At 43.5% G+C, this 23274-nt stretch overlaps 1 protein-coding gene across 4 annotated transcripts in view; it reads right to left on the bottom strand.

Annotated features, from left to right (window-relative positions):
- The window catches only part of p4ha2 (procollagen-proline, 2-oxoglutarate 4-dioxygenase (proline 4-hydroxylase), alpha polypeptide 2), a 110677-nt gene extending 104820 nt beyond the window's left edge, over positions 1–5857 (bottom strand). For all 4 annotated transcript variants that reach the window (XM_078411742.1, XM_078411743.1, XM_078411741.1 and 1 more), the window contains exon 1: positions 5763–5857. The gene's annotated coding sequence lies outside the window, so the exon portion shown is untranslated. The remainder of the gene's footprint in view (positions 1–5762) is intronic.
- Positions 5858–23274: the final 17417 nt, after the last annotated feature.

The following is a 23274-nucleotide window of genomic DNA, read 5'->3' as shown; positions in this document are numbered from 1 at the left end:
TGGCCCATCAACACTGGTGGAGGTGAAATGATTTGGACCATGTAGTCAATACAGTTCAGACAAAGTGCCACATTTATTCATTTCAAAATGATCCAAAACAGCAGAGACATTAGCAAAGTACAAGGAGTCACAAAGTCCACAGTATTATATCAAAGTGCTACCAACTAAACACCACTAACATGGATTATATTGAACCACTTTCATCATAAATTGCGCCTGTGATGAGCATACTAAAGAAGTACCCTCAACATTATTGCATATCGTAATTATCACTTCTGACGTCTGTGAGATTAATTTTTAAGCCTTATTTCTTTTCAACCACCCTTGAACAGTTTGATACCCGCACATGTATTAACTCTGTAGGGGTGTAATTCATCTTTGGCCTCGCTAGAACTAATGGGGAAATTGGTTATATTTACTTTTATTCAGTTCCACTGAAGCAAATAACCAAATGTGTTTGTCTTCTCCTGTCAGACAATATTATTGCATGTGAAAGCCACGTTCCCCTATGTCTTTGGAACAAATATTTAGGGAGGAAGCTTTGGCAAAAGAATCAACATTTGTCTATGCTGCAGCAAGGAGCCAAGCTCTCGATCATCAAAGTTTAGTTGTTAGCCTGATGCTTATGGTTAAAACAAACACTCATGGGCCACACCATCATGTATTTTTTTTATATAACAGCTTCCTTCAACAGAGTTTGGTTGCACAGATTAAAAGAGAGTCCCATAGTACTGGCACTGAGAAGATTAAAAGCATATAAAACAAACTCAGCTGGTGGAAGGAAATGGACAGATGACGTTTCAGGTTGGGACCCTTTCTCAGTCCAGATTGAGCAATTTACATTTGTGCAGAAGTGTGATCAGATAAAACTGCTGCAGGCCCATTGATTGAACTGAATTGTAGATTTCTTTTAGATTCAGATTTAGAGATACAGAGTGGAAACAGGTCCTTGGGCTCACTGAGTCCACGCCGACCATCGATCATGCCATACACTAGCACTATCCTACAAACTAGGGACAATTTACAGAAGCCAATTAACCTACAAACCTGCACGTCTTTGGAATGTGGGAGGAAATGGGAGCACCCGGAGAAAACCCACGCTGTCACAGGGAGAACATACAAACTCTGTACAGACAACACCTGTAGTCACGATTGAACGCGGGTCTCTGGCTCTGTAAGGCAGCAACTCTACGCTGCACCACCCCCCCACGGTGTTGCCACTTCCTCCCATCTGAGCCTGAGGTTGGTAACGTTCTGCATGTTCCAACCAGGGCGGCAGAACTTCCTTAAACCAACTCCTCAAAATCACAAGAAGCAGCAGAACCATAAAAATCTGTGACTGAACTTATTTTTTCTCTCCTCTGTACATCAACGATCCAAACTTAATGCTTTTCCTCTGATTCACACCAGCCTTGGGCGAATAGAAATCAGAGCCAAATGTAAACAAATGGGATTAGCTATGTGTAAATATAATGCTGGCTGTTACTGAAACTTCTCAATACAGATGGTTCTCAAATGACATTCTAGGTTAAGGAAACCAATCTGTGAAATTCCCCATGGAGTCACCACCAATATTCCCTCTACCTCCTCCCACATCCTCTTTAATCATTCCCCAAGTACCCATCATCTTCTTATTAATGACTGTACTGTGATAGAAACATATTGGGCCAATCGTCCCAGACCGATTAGAAGAACTAAATAATCCGCACCCATCTCATGACGCCTACTCTTGTCCCCATCTCACCTCCCAACCTGAGCAGCCATATTGCCCAGAAAGGTTGTCGCACAGATGCATAATTAAGCACTGCCTGTTTAGTTATCAAATAGACTTCAAGCATTGGGCGGCACAGTATTATTTTGACAAAGCTCCTTTCGATATCCTGTTCAAACCTTTTCAACCATAATCCCTGAAAGAAATGTTTAACCTGCCCAATATCATGTTGCTACTTGAGAATTTTTAACATGCAAAATTTGGTTGCTGGAATTTCCAATTCATTATACGTTAAAATGAACTTCAATGGCTGTAAGCATTTTGGAATGCTGCAAGTTTGGGAAGTGTGCTCTGCAATTGTAAATCTTTCCCTTAATTGACAGGGAGTTTTGAAAAGTGAGATCATAAATTGGGGGAAGGTATATACAATGCTCTGGAGTAACTCAGTGGGTCGGACAGCATCTCTGTAGAATAGGATTAGGTGATATTTCAGGTCGAGATCCTTCTTCAGACAGACTGAAACATCAGCTATTTTTTTCCCCGGAGAAGCTGCCTGACCCGCTGAGTGACTCCAGCATTTTGTGTCTATCTTTGGTGTAAACCAGCATCTGCAGTGCAGTCTCAGAATTCCCTTGACCTACGTGAACTATTTATGTAACTGAAACACAACTCCCAAGTCACGCCAAAATATGACATCAATCCTCAAAGTTTTACAGAGATGACTAACATTATCCAAACACTGGTTGCTGGAGAATTTGTCTGGTTTCCTTAGCAGCTGCACCTAATCTGTTGAGTCTTGCCCCATTTTCCCGATTGTCAAATACCACACGGCTGCACTTCAACCCAACCTACGCTTGGCACAGTTATCAGCACTTTACTGCAGTGTTTCAGGATTGCTTCATTTCAGCTGTGGTCGTAAGCAGCAATTTATTTTCAAGTGCCTTCCAATCTGAGCGCTAGCTTTTAATAGTCAACTTAATGCAGGGCATACCCAGAGAACACAATTTTCTACTGAGGAATCGGTATGTTTGCCAAACACATGAGGGGAACTTCTTCAAAATCTATGGCTGGAACGGAATGAAGCTGCAGTCCATGATGACCTGGTAACACAGTGCAAACTTGCAGTTCTTGGTGATATCGAGGTCAAATGGCTCATTTGGTCACAGGCCAGGCACAAGACCAAAGGGGAAGCTCAAAGATCAAGATCGCCTTTTGCAGCCTGCCAAGCGACTGAACCAAGCCAGATACCTTGGGACAAGGGAAGAAAGTGGGAGAAAGCACAGCCTGACGCAGGTATTTTTTTTTTAAACTTAAAAATAAACTATTTGTAATAATAAAGACATAAAACAAACACCATGCAAAAACTCTTAATCCATCCTTCCTGTCTTCGGAGAAGGGTCTCGTACCTGAAAAGTCATCTATTCCTTTCCTTCAGAGATGCTGCCTGACCCGCTGATTTACTCCAGCATTTTGAGCCTATCTTCGCTGTAAACCACCATCTGCAGTTCCTTCCTACACACTTCATGTGTATACATTCAGTATTGCCAGTGTCATACCCAGTAGTGTTAGCACCTATCTTTACACAAAGCAGACTAGCCACTTGTGTGGCTCAGCCCTCCCCTTGTTTGAGAGGTGTCCGCACCAGTCCCTACCCCTCGATGTCCAGCAGTGGCAGAACACTCATATTTAAGTACTTGTGGGCCGAAGGGCCCATTCCTGTGCTGTACAGCTCTACTGACCAAGGCACTATGGGATCATTTATCAATTCCTAACCATCCTTTACTGCTATAACACCTGGTCTTAAATGTATAATAATTTGTGGGCCCCACCAAGCTGATCTCTCAGTTGAAGATCCTGGCCCTCTCTCCAGTGCACAATGTCATGTACCTTCACCTTTCCCTTTCCCCACCATTGCCCAACTTCAATTATCCTCCTACTCAACTCCCAATGTGTTGACATACAGCATATTCAAAACTGATTTGTCGGAAGGAACTGCAGATGCTGGTTTACACCGAAGACAGACACAAAATGCTGGAGTAACTCAGTGAGACAGGCAGCATCTCTGGATCTGAATGGGTGACGTTTCGGGTTGAGACCCTTCTTATTTAGCCGTATTTTAATGACTTTGCATTTAATACACTGTCGTGCTTTGAAAAAAGAAAGCTTTGGAATGCCTCAGAATTTACAGTGCAAGGACACGTCTTACTCCATTGCTAAATGCCATGTGCCTCCTTCCAGCCTGCCTCACCTACCGCATCGTGCTTAGTAATCCATGCAAGTACATAGTAGCCTATTGCTCAGTGCAACTGGCAGCAGCAACACTCTTCTCTTCAGAATAACCTGCAATGGCTCGTATCAGCTGGAGCCAGAAGCTCCAGGCAGGTGGCAGGTTCCCATTCATTCCCCGACAAGTTGGTGCATGTTAATCTACTTTGGTTGAAATGCTATCGTCTCAAAAGCCACTGCCATACCTCTGAAACTGATGCGACAGTCAGGGGCTTCCCGAACCATTCATCACATATTTCTACTACAGTGAGGATAATAAAGTTACTTCCAAACTTCCATCCGAGCCACTGCTGCCGTTTCCATGCTCAAGGGGTTACTACACAAAATCCCTTTTAGGAGAAGGCAAGAGCTCATACTCTGAACAAAGACCTGACTGCAGCATCTCATTCCCATCCACGCAAATAAAAACAAAGACTTGAAACCGCAGTTGATTCTCAATAGATTTGGTCTTCACCCTTGTAGGTGTACTTCTGCTAGTTCTGACTTTAAGAGTCAAGAGTGTTTAATTGTCATATGTACCAACAACAGAACATGAAATTCTTACTTGCTGCAGCACAACAGGCAATTAAACACACTACTCATAGTTAACATAATAAACAAAAACAAAATCAATAAATTAAAACCACCACCAATAGTGCAAAAAACCCAAAGTCCTTAGTGCAATGAAGACAGTCATAATTCATAGTCAAGTTCGTGTTTGTAGTGCTCAAGAGCCTGGTGGTTATCGGGAAGAAGCAGTTCTTGAACTGGTGGTCATGGTTCTCACCTTTATCCCGATGGTTGGAGTGAAATGAGAACATGGCCAGGGTGTTGAGGGTCTTTGATGATGCCTTTTTGAGGCAGCGCCTCCTATTGACCCCTCTGATGGGGGGTGGATGGGGAGAGATGGAATAAGGGGTGAAACTGCGAACATTGCAGAGTTCGGGAACGTGGGGGAAGAGCTGAGGGGTTCAAGACAACCCGAGTTACTCCAACTGGCACAAACTGAATGGGCCAAATGTCTTGGCTGTGGTCTGTAGGTAATTCAGAGTTCAAGCGCAGTGAAACTGCCGCCAGACCTGCCGTTGTTTATTTGACGATAAAACTGTGTTCACCGAGTTCATACCATGACATGTCCACACCAGCACAGCTGGAGACAGCTTGAATAAGTGCCGGAAGCATCCTCACAGTTGCCTCCACATAGTTAAGAGTGTTTTATTGTCATATGTCCCAGATACGACAATGACATTCTGACTTGCTGCAGCACAACAGAATATGTAAACATGCACACACACACACATACCTAACCTCAAACCAGCACATTTATGCCGCCTTGGGCTACAGTATAACAGTTAAACCCCTTTCAGATTACTGGAGGCAGTCAGCAAAACATCTCCCTCTCTAACACACACTGGAACAAACTACTCGCAAAACATCAGAGCAACAACGCCTCGCCTAAGACCGAGTCGAACACCATAGAACATGTTTTGCTACGATTACGTCTTTATATATATTTAAAAGACGTAATCGCAGCAAAATCACATACATATATACATGTATATATATATTGCGAAGATGAAACAAGTCCAGGGTTAGTAAATACTTGCATACTTCTTAACTAAGGGAAACATGACAGCGGAAAGGAAATCCCCGGGATCCTTCTTCAGGATAATATGCACAGCACAGCATGTCAGCAACACTCAACCACCGAGAACAGCGGCTCGATCAAGGAGGGATGCTGGAATTAAGACGGCTGATTCTCTGCCCCAGATCTTCTTGTTCTCACCTTCGGCGGGACACTCTGAAGCTCCTGCTCGGATGTTGCACTGCCTGCCTCCTCTCGCTCTCTGTTCGCCTTTCCAAATTCTCCAGCAACCTCTCTCAGCTGCCACGTGGTGATCCGCCTTTCCAAAGCCACATTTCTCCTAATAAACCCTTCCTCCCTGTGCAACTGCAGTGACCCTGTTCTTGGGTGGCGAGGAAACACGTTTATGAGTGAGATTAGGGGATGAAATCTGTCAAAACAAAGTATGTCCGATTGAGACCCACTGAGTTCTGCTTTTTGCTCAAGATTCGATCATCTGTAGTCTTGTGCCTCCTTTGCAGAAACTGTTGGCTTTGTTTGAATAGACCATTGGAAAGATATTCTTTCCACAAATTAAATATGTGTATTATTTTTCCTTATGGAGTCATAGAAGCAAGCAGCACTGAAACAGTCTCTTTGGCCCACTGAGGCCACACTGACCATCAAACACCCATTCAAACTGATCCAAAACCTATCCCTTTATCAATGAGCTTATCAACTCTGCACACTCACGTACACACAGGGTCAATGAAGAGTGGCTAATTAACCTCCCAGTGCGCACATCTTTAGGATGAGTGAGGAAACCAGAGCACTCAGAGGAACTCTATCTGCATGGTTTCATGGAGAATGTGCAGACTCCAAAAAGACAGGACCTGAGGTCTGGATTGAACGGGTCCCTGGTGCTGTGGGGTAGCAGCTCTACCAGTGGCATCGTTGTGCTGCCCATTTCTCGCCCTGCTAAAGTGCCTGTGCTGTGGACACTGGTCTTGGAGAGAATACATATTGGTTCACCTATCCTGTAGTACCTCCGGTATGTTAACGTGCCAACAGTAGGGTAATAGTGTTCCAGTACATGCAGGAGGATGGGAATCATTGCCACAGCTTAGACCATGGGTTTGGTGCTGGGTTTGATGCCTGGATCCTCAGATGGTGGAGCACTGCTTCGAGAAATGGGAGTCAGTGATGAATTTGTTGATGATTTTTGAGGATAGCTATATTTGAGATGGATTCTCAATTATCTCTCTTTGAAGAAGAAAACGGAAAATTATACTATCTCGTGTTCAATACACTACAATTCTGTAATGAAACAAATTCCAACAAATTGATTGAGCTATAATTTTTGCTAAACATATAGTGGTGTAGGAGCTCAGCGGGTCAGGCAACGCACTTGCAACGTTACAGGCCTAATCCTTCTTCAGACTCCTGTATGGTTGCATGGTTGCATGTTTCATTGTGTTTTACTAAAACAAAGATATGGTTAATTAGACTGTGCTTAATATAAATTCTTAATTGACATTCAAAAGATATTTGGGCAGGTACATGGACAGTCTGAAGAAGAATCTCGACCCGAAACGTCACCCTTTCCTTCTCTCCAGAGATGCTGCCTGTCTCGCTGAGTTACTCTGGCTTTTTGTGTCTATCTTCGGTACATGGACAGGGTAGGTTTATCGGAATATTGGCCAAATGCAGGCAGGTGGGATGAGTGTAGATGGGGAAGCTTAGTTGACATGGGCCTGTTTTTTTAAATGCTGTATAACTCTATTGTGGGAAATTATTCTATTGACTGTTGAAATTCCCATACTTTCATTTTAACTTTTTTTTCCAAGTTAAAATTGTACTGCAAAAAAAGTCTGATTATTATGGGCCGTTCGTTTCGATGCATTACGGTAGCAGAAAGCCGCTTTATTCACTAGCTTGACATAGAATCGTGTATCACTGCACGCCCGCACAAACAGGCAGTGGTCAACACCCGGGCTGGGAAGCAAACCCCCATGTTCAAAGCCCTTCCCAATCTCTCATCAAAATGTTACGTTGCACGAGTCTTAAAAGTCTTAAAAGTAAACGTTTACTTCGACAATTTTGCGTGCTTTAATAAAATTCACTCCTTATGCCAATGTACAAATGTGTGCATGCAAAATACTGCAGATGCGGGACATCTGAACTCAAAAGAAAAGAACATTCTGGAAATGCTCAGCAAGTCGCCCAGCAATCTTGGAAAGATTCCCGCACTGTCATCTGCTAAGCCCCTCAAAAGTCTCCGCTGCCTCGCTGCATATTCCATTTCCATTGTACCTACCTGTACCTACCTGTACCTACCTGTACCTACCTGTACTGCGACCAGTACCTACCTGTACCTACCTGTACCTACCTGTACTGCGACCAGTACCTACCTGTACCTACCTGTACCTACCTGTACTGCGACCAGTACCTACCTGTACCTACCTGTACCTACCTGTACTGCGACCAGTACCTACCTGTACCTACCTGTACTGCGACCAGTACCCCATTCTGAGATAGGACATCATCGGGTCGTCTGCTAATCCCGAGGTTTAGGTGTAAAAAGTGGCCGGCTGGCTCCACAATGAGTACGGGAAGGTGTTCTGCATTCCCAGCAACAGCACCGTGATCAGGACCAGATATTATATTTCAACTGGTGTAATTGTTGAAATGTGATACCTGTCCACAAGACATTGGAGCAGCTTTAGGTCATCGCGTCTGCTCCGCCAGCCGATCATAGCTGATATATTTTTCCCATTTCCTGCTTTGCACCCGTAACCTTTCACACCCTTCCTAATCAAGAACCCATCAATTGTAATTTAATTTAAGTTGATGTATTTGCTTAATCAAGGAAATTGAGACAAAATGTGTAGGAAGGAACTGCAGATGCTGGTTTACACTGAAGACGAGGCACACAATGCTGGAGGAACTCAGCGGGTCATGCAGCATCTCTGCAGAAAAAGAATGGGTAACGTTCTTCAGAGCCCCTTCTTCAGACTGAGAGTCAGGGGAGTAGGAAACTGGGGGGTTGGAAATGTACAGAACAGATCAGAGCTGGAACCAAACCTACCAATCTCCGTTTTTAAAATATCCAAGGACTGTCCTGTCCTTTGACCTGGGAAAGCAGGGTAGATCATTTACCTTCACTTGAGAGCAGGCAAGGTCTTGGTTCCAAAATGGTGGCATATCATCCTTACTTTTATATTCTAAGCCCTGACTTACAAAGACAGCATACCATATGTCCTTTTCACTTTCAGGGATCTATGATCTTTCATTTCAATATTTACTAGCACCTTAGCATTTACTGTATATATGCTAACTGTGTTTGCATTTCAAAAGGCATCACCCCACACTTGTCAGGATTAAATTCCAACTGCCAATAATCTACACAACTCTACCTGATTTATATCCTGTTAGAGTCAGCACAGAAATAGGCCCTTCGGCCAACTTGCCCAGGCCGACCAAGATGCTGCATCTGCACTAGTCCCACCAGCCAGCGTTTGGCCTGAGTCTATCCTGCGTGGCCGACAATTTTAGTTCAGAGATGCAGCAAGGAAATAGGCCCTGGCGGCCCACTGAGTCTACTTTGACCATCGATCACCCATTTACTCTAATTCTATGTTAACCCACTTTCTTATCCATTTCCTACACATTCGTGGCAATTTTACAGAGTATAATTAACCTACAAATCCACAGGTCTTTGAGATGTCAAAGGAAACCAGAGTACCTGGAGGAAACCACACGGTAGGGAGAACGTGCAAACTTCACATAGAGAGCACCCAAGGTCAGGATCACACCCAGGTCTCTGATGCTGTGAGACAGCAGCTCTATACCTACGCCACTGTCCCATCCATCCATTCTTTCTGATAAAGCATCTACTCTTTTAGCTGGGATAATAACTAATCATTAGGGCTTTCTTTCGCTTGCTTGGACTTATTTATAACTTGCCTTAAAAGTGCCACATTAAAGGCATTAACCAACATGTGTGATAAGTACAGTATTTGCCAGATATTCTTTTCCCTGTGTACAATACTGGAATAATTCCTTTAAATAGCCATTGAACGTCTTATGCTTGAATAATACATGAGATAATGTTGAGAGCACCTTTATTCAACAGCAGTCTACCTAGTCTCTCATTTATGGAGAGAAGGAAGATGTGATGACACATTTACACATGCAATAAATTAATCAGGTTGCGTTCCCTGCACAGGGAAGTTGTAATGACCGCCAGCATGGCAGTGTTCACTCATGTGGGCTTCCTGGCTCTTTCACACATTTGATCATTTCAGTACATTTTGAATGCAGTTGATACTCGTCAAAATGTTGGAACCCAAATTCATCCTAAACTTGTAGCTTGACTCGTATGATTTGAGCAGGAGCAGGTGCAGGAAATAAAAATGGAATCTTATTGACTGCACAGAAGAAAGAAAGATGTTCTAAAATAGGAAAATACATTGTATTCATTTCCCATCAGTGTACCTTTGCAACACACAGACTCACTGGATCAAATATAAGCTGATTGCCCCTACTCAAGTACAATGTAGGATGAGAGCATTACATGCACATCTTATGGGAATGTATTTTTAACTTATCTGGATGTTCTAGAAATGATTAACCAGTAGACCAGATTAACTGAATGATCGTCACCCAATAGTTCTCTGGGTGCCGCCCACAACTAGCCACTCACAACTCAGATAAGCTTGGATTTCAGGATGTTCTTGGCCAAAACGAGCAGTACCAGTCCACTCGGTCTCCTGTTCCAATGCTGGCTGCACCATGGAGCGTACTGATGTGCTGAGAAAATTCAGCCCGCTCCCATTATAAGACCCGAACTACAAATATTAATCCCATTCAATTGCTAACTATGTAGAAATGGTAATTGCAGATAAATGTTTAAGTATTGTTTTTCTGCTGACTGGTTTGCACGAAACAAAAGCTTTTCACTGTACCTACCTAGAAAGGAGAGAGTTAATGCTTCAGATGGAAGATCTCACATCAGAACTGAAACTGCCTGTAAGTCCAACATCAGTTTGAATGTGGGCTAAGGTTTTCACCCCTAGAAATTTGCAGCATAAAGGTTGGTTACCTCTACCAATGTACCATCCCCACCTAACTACATCAGTCTACCTGCAGCTGTAAATCTTTAGTTTAGTTTAGAGATACAATGTGGAAACAGGCCCATCGGCCCACCGAATCCGCACCACCCAGCAATCCGTATATACCAGCACTATCTACAAACTGGGGACAATTTATAAATTTTACCGAAGCTAATTAACCTACAAACCTGTATGTCTTTGGAATGTGGGAGGAAACTGGAGCACCAGGAGAAAACCCATGCCGTCATGGGGAGAACGTACAAACTCCACACAGACAGCACTCGTAGTCAGGATCAAACCCGGGTCTCTGGCGCTGTAAGGCAACAACTCTATCACCATGCCATGCCTCCCATCTCATGTACTCCTTTCTCATTTCCAATTACATTTGTCTCATTGGTAGGAGAATGGAGAAGGTTCAACTGCCTTTTGATCTTTGAATCCAGCTGAAAAGTGTTTCTCGATGAAGCTTTTACAATGTGGAATAAAAACCACATATCCAATGTTAAAGGCAGAAAATGTGAATGATTCAGAATGTGCTTGAAATATTGTCAATAACTTAAATAATGTTGAACACATATCTATCTGCAATTGCAATTTATAAATGTGGGACATATTCTGATATATCTAATATATGAAAGTTATTTTGACTTTGTTACCTGAATTTTTACACTTGTTTTGTCCTAGAAAAGATTCCTAAATATTATCAACATTGTAAAATATCTGTATGCCCAATATGTTCTGACAGTGATTAATAGAATTATTATGTAAAACAAGAAACTGCATATGCTGGTTTACAAAAAAAGGCTGCAAAATGCTGGAGTTTCTCAGTAGGTCAGGCAGCATCGCTGAAGAACATGGACAGGTAACGTTTCGGGTCGAGACCCACATTTAAACTGAAAGAGAAGAGGGGCAGGACAAAGCCTGGCAAGTGATAATTGGAGAAAGGTGAAGGGTGGTGGGGGGGGGGGGGGGGGAGGAGGGGTTGATAGTCAAGTGGTTAGACAATGGCCAGAGATGAAGAGACAAAATGTGTGAGATAAGGATTGTGAAGGCAGAGGAAGGAATGGTGGTGGAAGTGGAGCAAGTTCCGAGGGGGGGGGGGGGGGGGCACAGGGAAGAGAGGGGGGGAATAGGTGGGGAGGGGGTACCAAGAATGGGGGAAGTTTGAACAGTGTTTGTTTCTACATAATAGGTCTATCAACCACTGCCAGAACATATTTGGCATACTGATGTACAACCCAGTGGTATGAATATTGATTTCTCTAACTTCGTAATCTTTGCATTCCTCTCTCTCCATCCCACCCCAACCTTAGTCGTCGTATTAGTTTCACTGTCATTTCTCTATTTGTATCCATTCGTTATCACCTTCTCCACAGCCAACAATGGACAATTGTGGGCTCCATCTTTCCTTGATCATCGTTACTAGCTGCATTTGTCCTTGTGCATGCCTTTTATTCATTTGCTTTTTGTGCCTTTTCATATCTCTAGTTCCCTCTCCCCTGATTCTCAGCCTGAAGAAGGGTCTTGACCTGAAAAGACACCTATCTCTTTTCTCCAGGGATGCTGCCTGACGCATTGAGTTACTCCAGCATTTTGTGTCTATCCTCTAATATTTTAATATGTTGATAATATTTAGGAACATTGTTCAGGACAAAGTAAGTTTAATAACTCAGACAACAATGACAAAGTGACAAAGCAGTGTCAAGGGCCGGCACAGTGATGCAGCGGTAGAGTTGCTACCTTACAGCGCTTGCAGCGCCAGAGACCCGGGTTTGATCCTGACTATGGGTGCTGTCAGTATGGAGTTTGCATTCTCCCCGTGACTGTGTGGGCTTTTTCCGAGATCTTCGGTTTCCTCCTACACTCCAAAGACGTACAGGTATGTAGGTTAATTGACTTGGTGTATGTGTAAATTGTCCCTAGTGTGTGTAGGGTCGTATTAATGTGCGGGGTCACTGGTCGGCGTGGACTCGGTGGGCCAAAGGGGCTGTTTCTGCACTGTATCTCTAAACTAAACTTTCATTTATTAGATATATATCAGACTATGTTCTACATATGTAATTTGTTCCACTGGGTGGTGCCAGCAATGGCTGCCTCGCCAACAGTCTGTCTGTCCTTCCCTTCTTTGTGTTTAAATAGTATGTGTTAAATGTATGTTTTTAGTATTCTTTAGCTTGTTTTATGTGGTGGGGGGGGAAGCTTTTTCTAATCTCTTACCTCGACGGAGTTGCGATTCCTTTCCATATCGTATCTCCGTCCACACTGCGGCCTAACATCGAGGAGCTAGTGGCCTCTGCTGGAGACCGACTTTTGAGAGCTCCACCGCAAGTGCCTATGGGAATTTAACATCGCAGAGCCCGCGACCCTTTGCCAGGGATCGACCTCGGAGCTCCAACCATGGGTGCTTGCAGACTTAACATCATGAAACCCGCGGTGTTTAGTCAGAGACCGACATCGGGAACTCCACGAGAGTTTTGACCACCCCGATGCGGGAGCTTCGACCGTTGGCTGTGGGAGCTTCGATTTCCCCGACGGAAGGTTCGACTGCCCCGACCGTGGGAGAAATAAAGAGGAAGAGAATTGGACTTTTTTGCCTTCCATCACAGTGAGGAATGTGGGGAATCCGCTGTGGTGGATGTTTATGTTAACTTTTATGTATTTGTGTGTTTTGTTGCTTTTTTTTCATATGGCTGTATGGTAATTCGCATATCACTGTAGCTTAATTGATACATGTGACAATAAAAAACCTTTGAAACCTTTGAAACATTTATAAATTGCAAGTAGTATATTTGCTGCCATTATTTACTCTGCCTGGTTCTGTCTTGTTAGTATGAATGTTCATCACATCTATTATGTCACTTTACACAAGTGCCATTAGGTTGACCTGTGCAATAGAACATAAAATTAGATAATTCTGATTAAACAGCTTTGCGATTGCAAAGACCTTGTGTAAATGGCTGTGACTTATGTTTAGATGCAAAGCCCTGATAAATCTGGCGTAATTAAATCTCAATAAAACAACACCTGTTTCATGTTTCGAGAGGGGAACTCACTGAAAGCTCAGGGAAAATTATTGATTGGAAAACTGCTTTTATTCAAACTAAGTGGAGATTAATAACAAATTACTTCTGCGTAGAGATATTTGCTAAATTTGTTTAATGAAAGCAATGTGGAGGTTAAAAGAAAACACTCAACAGATGTCAGAAGAGTGGAAAGTTAAAGCTGAGTCATCGGTTAGAGGACAAGAGTTCAGTTGTGAATCAATAAGGTTACTTGTCTGCTACAGAAAAAAAGACCTTCTGTTCCTGCTTCAGACCTGAAGGCCAGGGTTCACCCATCAAGTTCTCAGATTCTGCTGAAGTACATTTCCACTGCACTACCTTCCACTCTCTAAAACTGTCTGCCACTTCAATAAACATCAGGAACAATAAACTCTTTTAATACAGTAAAGATGTTTTGCATTTGACACTAAACAGCATCGGGAGATACCCAAGGTGGAGAACCAAATATTTGTTCAGATGGATGATTTACGGAGCTTTCTACAGGAGTAAAGAGAGTCAGAGAAGTAGCAGGGTGTGAGAATGTGAATTCCAGAGCATGGAAGCTTGGCAGCTGAAGATACAGCTACCATTGATGGAGCAATTAAATTCAGGTATGATCACCGGGCTTTCAGCCATCGCTGCCAATTACACAATATGTTCTTTTTAACAAACCCACATAAAAAGCGATTTAATGAGATGTAGCTGACAGTGAGCACAGATCAGATATCTAGACTCATAATGTTGCAGAGTTACAGAGAAAAAGCAATGAAACCTTCAAATAATTACTCTGACAATGCTTAGGTCGATGTGGTCCATAAGGTTTGATGATAACGTATCTGTTCAACATCTTAAGCTGCAAACTTTTAAGAAAAACACATACTTCTATTTTAACAGGTGATTTGGCTTGATCCGAAATGCTGCAATGGGAAATCCAGCATGGATCGATGGATTAATGTGTCACATGACATGGAGTCACGCAGAGTACAGTTCCAAGTTTGCTTCTTGTACGCTGGGTAGAATTAACTGTTCCTAAGCGGTTCAGCAGATTGGACATGTTGCAGTTAGGAAAGAAGAAATTGCTTTGCACCTCATGGTATCCTTAATACCACGGTACCCACATAAGAGACCTGAAGAAGGGTCCCGACCTGAATCATCACCATCCATGTTCTTCAGGGACCCACTGTATTACTCCAACAGTTTGCGGCTCATACTTCACTGTCTACATCCCTCATTTCCCTTTCCCCAGACTCGTCTGAAGAAGGGTCTCGACCCGAAAAGTCACCCAATCCTTCTCTCTAGAGATGCTGCCTGTCCCACTGAGTAGCTCCAGCATTTTGTCTGGCTTCAGGACTTCATATCCAGTGTGATGGTATTTGGTGCAATAAATATTAAGTGGATAAAAAAAACACAGTGGATGCGTTCACACAGAAGCAACGGTAATTAACTGATGAATCTGTTATTGAGTGAGAATATCTATGTATATTTATTCATTCATAAGATATAGGCGTCACTGGCAATGTCTATTTGTCCGTGATATGTTCTGTGTTTTTTTAAATTGCCTCCAGTCTCCCCCCCCCCCCCCCCCCCCCATCTCCATTTTTCAATCTGAAGAAGGGTTCTGACCTGAAAAGTCACCAATTCCTTTTCTCCAGAGATGGTGCCTGACCCGCCGAGTTACTCCAGCATTTAATGTCTATCTTTGGTATAAACCAGCGCCTGCAGTTTCTTCCTACAAATGTTGTCTGCAGTTCTTTGTTTCTATATCATACATAAATACATCAACTCAAACTCAAATACAATAGATAGGGCAGCGGGGAAGGTATGGAGTGCAGAATATAGTTTTCAGCAGTGTAGCAGATCAGTTCCATAGATAAAAGTCACAATGTTCACAATAGTGAATTGGACAGTACCCAAGCTTCTGGAAGGACCATTTAGAAGCCTGATAACAGAGGGGAAGAAGCAGTTCCTGAGGCTAACGGTGTGCACACAAGCTTCTATACTTCCTGCAAAACAGGAAAGGGAGAAGAAGGAATGACTGGGATGGATCAAGTCTTTGATTATGTTGGCTGCTTTACTGAGGCAACCCCCTGCCTCCGAAAAACAGCCAATATAATCAAAGACTTGATCCATCCCGGTCATTCCTTCTTCTCCCTTGCAGATGAAGTCATGTCTGTGTGATGGAATGGGCTACATCTACTACTCTCTGCAATTTCCTATGGTCTTGGGCAGAGCTATTTCAAAACATAGCTATGATGCAGACAACATTCCCCTCATACACCTCTATAAGATCAGCCCTCATTCTCCTAGGTTCCAAGGAATAAAGCCCTCGCCTGCCCAGCCTCTACCTATAGCTCGGGCCCTCAAGTCCTGGCAACATCACTGTAGATCTTTCCTGCACTCTTTCCAGCTTAACAACATCTTTTCATTGCAGAATGACGGAAACTGAACACAATATTCCAAATGTTCCCTCACCAATATCTTGTACAACTGTAAATTTACATCTCACCTCTCTTCTCAATACCTGACAAATGAAGGCCAATGTACCAAAAGCTTTCCTGACCACTCCAGAGATGTTGCCTGATTTGCCGAGTTACTCCAGCTTTTAGTACCTTTTTGTGTAAACCGGCATCCACAGTTCCTTGTGTCTACAACGTAGGCAAGATAAATCGTAACCGTCAGTTGAGAAGAGTGCTGTGTAGTGATATTGGGGGGGGGGCTGGGGTAGGGGGGTGGTGATTCATTATCATTTCAATGCCCCCCTTTACTGCATTTTATCTTTGATTGATATTTTCAGTACATTCATTTTTTGTTTGCTTTGTAAGTCATCTAAATGCTTTTGGCACCACCTAGTGGACGAGTTGGACATTGCTCTGATTTCAAGGTAAAGTCACTTGTACAAAAGGACACAGTGCTACAGTAACTCAGCAAGTCAGACAGCATCTCTGGAGAACATGGATAGGTGACCTTTTCCAGAGATCCTGCCTGATCAGCTGAATTACTCGAGCACTTTATCTCCCTTTGTATATTAACCAACATCTGCAGTTCCTTATTTCTAAAGTCACTTGTACATGCTTGGGATTTGTAGAACACTTCCATTCCTGGGGAGTTGGGAATAGGCCTATGATTTATTTGTCCTGTTTTGACCTGGAAAATTGGAGCACCCGGAGAAAGCCCACACAGTTACAAGAACAATATACAAACTCCATGCAGGCAGCAGCCGTAGGCATGATCAAACCCGGGTCTCTGGCGCTGTAAGGCAGCAACTCTATCGCCGAGCCACTGTGCTTCTCCTCAAATGACCTGGAATGCTGATATAAAAAATGTTGAGATATTTTACAACTTCAAAGCATCTACTTAAAAGCAATCTGCTTTTGTTGAACTCATGGGAATTTTATCAGATGATCAGTCAAGAGTCACGAGTCGAGTGTTTCATTGCCATTTGCACCGACAAAAAGAACAATTACGTTTTTATTTGTAGCAGCATAACAGGCTTTTAACACATGGATATTATCTAATAATCACATTCTGATAAATGAACAACCCCAATACTCATGTAAAAATTGCCATCTTGTTCTGTGAGTTCTTGTGTTGTTTGCACCCCGGGCTGGATGACTTGGTCCCTGAAGCTTTCCAGATAAAAGCAACAGCTTGCACCTATGGAGCTGTAATTCAATTTGATGTTCAAAGGTACTTAATGGGAATATTCTCAGGATATGTCCTCGATATGGACAGGAGCCGTATGCACCGGATGCAGTAGATGAGGTTTTTGAACTTCTATCTAACCTGAAAAGACTACTGGGGTTCCAGAATGGAGACAAGGAAGGAGACATGAGGAAAAGTTTGATTTTGGGAGACAGCACGGAAACAGATCCCTCGGCCCACCAAGTCCACGCCGACCAGCATTCCTGCTCAAAGAGAAAAGCTGGAGACCCAGATGGTATATCTGGGTGAGTATTAAAGTCTTGTGCTACTCAGCTTGCTCCTGTGCTCACCACAATATTCAACCTCTCCTTGGCCAAGTCTGTGGCCCTCACCTCAGTTGTCATGAAATGCTTCGAGAGGCTAATCAAGAGGCTAATCAAGAAGCACATCTGTGCCCTCCTTCCTCGCAACATGGACCCACTGCAGTTCGCATACCGTCCGAACAGGTTCACGGATGATGCGGTCTCCCAGGTTCTGCACACCGCTCTCTCTCATCTGGACAGCCAGGGGGGCTATGTGAGGATGCTGTTCATTGACTTTAGTTCAGCATTCAACACAATAGTCCCCAGCAGACTGGTTGAGAAGCTGCTGGAACTGGGGCTTAGCACCCCTCTGTGTGCCTGGGTCCTGGACTTTCTCACCGCCAGGCCCCAAGTGGTCAGGATGGGGGAACACACATCTAGCTCCCTCACCCTGAACATAGGATCCCCCCAGGATTGCGTCCTTAGCCCCTTAATGTACTCCCTGTACACACATGACTGTGGGGCCAGGTTCAGCTCAAACTCCATCATCAAGTTTGCTGATGACACTGTGGTGGTGGGCCGGATCTCCGACAACGATGAGAAGGCCTACCGGGAGGAGGTGGCTGATCTGGCACTCTGGTGTCAGGACAATAGCCTCCTCTTGAATGTCACTAAAACTTAGGAGCTGATTGTGGACTTTAGAAGGGCTAAACATCCAAGGACGTACATGCCACTGGAGATAAATGGGTCTACTGTGGATAGGGTGAGCAGTTTTAAATACTTGGGAGTCCGCATCACAGAGGATCTGACATGGGCTACGCACATTGTCGCACTGGTGGGTAAGGCTAAGCAGCGCCTTTACCACCTTAGACAGCTGAGGAAATTCAGAGTGTCTCTGAGGATCCTTCATTGCTTCTACTCTGGGGCTGTAGAGAGCATCCTGTCCGGCAACATTACAGTCTGGTTTGGGAACAGCTCTGCCCAGGACAGGATGGCCCTGCAGAGAGTAGTGTATTCGGCAGAACACACCATGGGAACTACACTCGTCCCCCTGCAGGACCTATACATCAGGAGGCGCAGATCCAGAGCAAGTAAGATTATGAGGGACCCCTGCCACCCCAGTAACGGACTGTTCCAGATGCTACGGTCAGGCAAACGCCTCCGGTGTCACGCTGTGAAAACGGAGAGGATGAGACGGAGTTTCTTCCCACAGGCCATCAGGACTGTCAACTTTTATAACTCCAGAGACTAAATTTTGTCTACACTATAGTAACTTTATTAACTTTATTTATATGCTGTAACTGTAATTCTTTTTTGTGCACAATCCGCAGTCATTGCCACTTTCATTTCACTGCACATCGTGTATGTGTATGTGACAAATAAACTTGACTTGACTTGACTTACACTACACACTAGTGACAATTTACAATTATACCAAGCCAATTAACCTACAAACATGTACATCTTTGGAGATAGTCTTTGGAATGTGGGAGGAAACCGGAGATCCCGGAGAAAGCCCAGACAGGGAGAATGTACGATCTATGTAGAGACATGCACCCGTAGTCAGGATCAAACCCGGGTCTTTGGCACTGGAAGGCAGCATCTCTACCGCTGCGCCACCAAGCTGCCCTGACAGGTATTGCATCTCCTGCAGTTGCAGAGGAAAGTACTCAAGGTCAAGGAATCAAGGAGTTGCGAAGGGAGCAATCCCTGCAGAAGGAGGAAAGGGGTGCAGAGGGAAGGTAAGATTAGTGGTGGGATCCCTTTGGAGGTAATGGATAACGTGTTTGATGCGGAGGCTGGTGGGGTGAAAGGTGAGGACTGAGGGAACTCTGTCCATGTTGAATCTGGGGGTGGGGGGGGGGGGGGGGGAGGAGCGAGAGCAGAACTGCAGGACACAGAGAAGACACTTGTGAGGGCCTCATCTATGACAGAAGAGGAACCCACATTCCCTGAAGAATGAGGACATCTCCAATGCCCTAGCATGGAACACCTCATCTTGGGAGCAGATGCAGCGGAGACGGGGGAATTGAGAGTAGGGAAAAACAATAGTGATAGATGGATCCAAGTGAGAAGGGGTTGATGGGCAGATAGAGCTTAAATATCATTATTAACTTTATTTAACTTATTAACTTTATTTATATGCTGTAACTGTAATTCTTTTTTGTGCACAATCCGCAGGCATTGCCACTTTCATTTCACTGCACATCGTGTATGTGTATGTGACAAATAAATTTGACTTGACTTGATAGATATCCAAAATATGCCTAAAGAGCATGAAATAAAGTGGAAAATTACAATTGTGGCTGTGCTTCCTAAGTTCTCCATCCATTTTATTTTTACCCAAGAACTACGAACACTACCTGATGTTGGCACTATTGAATGTTGAATGAAGACAGGGGGTGATCGATGTTTGGGGTTGATTCATCCTGAAACGTCAACCATCCCTTTGCTTCCACAGATGCTGTCTAACCCATTGAGTTCCTCCAGCATTTATTTTTGCTGATGATTCATTCATTCCACCACTGGTGAACAGTGGTTGCAGTGTGTACCATGTACAAAATGCTCTGCCGTTACTCGCCCAGACTATTCTAGTAGTAGCTCTCAAACTTTCAGGCTCTGGCTTCAAGAAAGACATGGCCACAGGCAACACCACCACCTGCAGGTTTCCATCCAAATCACAAGCCATCCTGACTTGGAATATATCATCAATCCTTGGTACCTGTGTAGATAGATTTCCCCGAAAAAGATGGAGAATGAAGGGCATTTTATTTCAATACCAATCTGTGGTGTTGTTTAGAGACATCCCATTCCTCCTAGGCATAAAGGAGGCTGAATGAATAACAGACATAAGAACAATGAGGTGAAAGGATCTGCTCTTAGAAGAACAGCTCAAAAGTTAAACAGGGGGAAAATAAGATAACGGGATGCTGATAACCTCTGAGGTGAACTACGAGGAGAGGCCAGAGGCAAGGATGTTCCAGAGGATAGAGGTAATCATACATGCAGGGATGGTTGAGGAAGCTTAGGCTTCAAACCGCAGCTTCAATATAAAGGAGCCCGGTGACAATCCTGTGAACAACAATCACGGAACAAAGGGCCCAGAGTATGTCTGGTTGGCTGTATTTAAATTAGATAATAACCGAGTCTAAACTAGGATTAACTGATTGAATTATTTAAACTAGTGATTGTTTTAAGGGATGACTAATTTAAAATAAAGACATCACAAGTAATAATTATCGTTAAAGTTCTTTGTCTGATGTATGACTTGTCCAGAGGATGGAAGGGTCAAATCTTTCACTGTTGCTGGGTCTAAATCCTTGAACTTCTTGCCCCACAGCATTATATAGGCATCTTCCCCAGGTGATAGCACCAGTTCAAGAAGGTGGCTTCACAAGAGCAGTTGGAGATGGGCAAACACTGCTGGCCTTGCAAATGGTTCCAAAAATGATTATTTTAAAAACACCGAAATAAACAGCTGAGTGCACTGTAAAAGAGACTGGAAAAAGCTGGACATACTAATCCAGCCAACGATTTTCAAGTCTACTTTCATCGGTAAAGTGTTAGAAATTGCTGACAATAGAACATAGAAAAGTACAGCATAGGAATCGGCCCTTCGGCCCACAATGTCTGTGCCTAACATGATCCCAAGGTAAACTAATCGTCTGCCTGCACATGAGCCACATGTGCCCATTCCCTGCATATTCATGTCTATCTTCTAGTGAAGTACACCATGCATACGTGATTACCTGCGGTCAATCATCCCAGGAGCAAGACACTGCGGGAGTTGCTCAAGATTCCTATTCAGGTCAGCTATTCCAACAGCCCTTCCAAAAAAAAGACCTCTGTCAGCCAGAAGGACAAAAACAGCAGTTGCATTGAAATACCACCACCTGCAGGTTCCCCTCCAAGCCGCACACTATCCCGACGGAAATCCATTGTCACTCTTTCACTGTTGCCGGGTCTAAATCGTGGAACACCCATTGCAACAGCTTTCACAAGAAGAGCATTGGCAGTTCAGGGCTGTTAGGAAAGGGAAATAAATATTGGTCTTATCAGATACACCCGGAAAACCGGTAAGTGTCATAAAGACACACTCTTTAACCACCATTAAAAACAGATGTTCTGATCAATTTTTTTTTACTGTTTATGGAATTTCTCTGCAAGTTAGCTGACAATTTTTTGATTATATGAAATTATGTTTGAAATGTACATCTTTGTTTGTAAAATGTTTCCAGATGTTACAAAAGCCCTGTATAAATGGCACACTTAAGCCTGAGCCAATGATCACTCCATTGTTACAGCAAAATTGGATAAATATTTAATGTTGGAGAAGATTTAATGGCCAGATTGTTGGAATGGATGAGGGTTTGGAGAGTTTCAACAAAATACTAGCTCAGGAACAAGAACAAATCTTCTGATGCAATTTCCAAAGTGTCTATTGAATAGAGGAATAGCATGGAAGGTGGGTGTAAGGGATTATGGCTTTATACCCGTCATGCCACCATCGACTCCCTATACATTTACCACTGCCTCAGAAAAGCAGCCGACATAATCAAAGACTATTTTCACCTCTGCCATCCGTCCATTCCCCTCTCCCATTGGGCAGAATACACAAAAGCTTGAAAGCACGTACCTTTCATTAGACCACTGAACAGTCTTTCCATATGCTAGGGTGCAGTCCAGACCTCTCAACCTATGTCATTGTGGACCTTCACCTTTTTCTAAGATCGACAGAAAATGCTGGAGTAACTCATCGGGATAGGCAGTATCTCTAGAGAGAAGGAATGGGTGACGATTCAGGTCGAGATCCTTCTTCAGACTTTTTCTACTCTGATACATATTTTCCTCTAAATTAACAATCTTAATTTACTCATCGCAGGTGAATTAAACAGATGAGGGGGCCTTTAACTTGCCCTCCTTTATGGAGATTTTATGGATAGACTTGTTTCTGCATATTCCAGTTGACATCAATGGGGCGTTTACCCTTATCGCACAAAGAAGCCACATGGAAACTGAAGTTTATCGGGAGCAGTGACTGCAGTAATAACAAGCACAAGTGAAATGGGTTGGACTCACGCAGCACAGAAAACAGGCCCTCCAACCCAACTTGCCCATGCTGACCATGATGCCCCATCTATGTTAATCCTTTTTGCCCACATTTGGCCTATATCCCTCTCAACCTTTCCTATCCATATACCTGTCCACGTGTCTTCCAAATGCTGTTATCGTATAGGGTTAAGTTGTATTTATCTGAATTCCAACCATTCTCCTGCTTATTAATATACAATAAACAATAGGTGCAGGAGTAGGCCATTCGGCCCTTCGAACCAGCACCGCCATTCACTGTGATCATAGGTGATCATCCACAATCAGTACCCCATTCCGGCCTTCTTCCCATATCCCTTGACACTGCTATCTTTAAGAGCTCTATCTAACTTTCTTTCTCCCTCCTTTCTTAAAAAGTGGGATAACATTAGCTACCCTCCAATCCATAGATACTGATCCTGACTCTATAGAACATTGGAAAATGATCACCAATGTATCCACGATATCTAGAGCCACCTCCTTAATTGGGATGCAGACCATCAGGTCCTGGCGATTTATCAGCCTTCCGTCCCATCAGTCTACCCAA

The sequence above is a fragment of the Rhinoraja longicauda genome, chromosome 14 (genome assembly GCF_053455715.1).
Source record: "Rhinoraja longicauda isolate Sanriku21f chromosome 14, sRhiLon1.1, whole genome shotgun sequence".
In the NCBI taxonomy this organism is placed as follows: Eukaryota; Metazoa; Chordata; class Chondrichthyes; order Rajiformes; family Arhynchobatidae; genus Rhinoraja; species Rhinoraja longicauda.
This window is presented reverse-complemented; position numbering and strand designations above follow the sequence as displayed.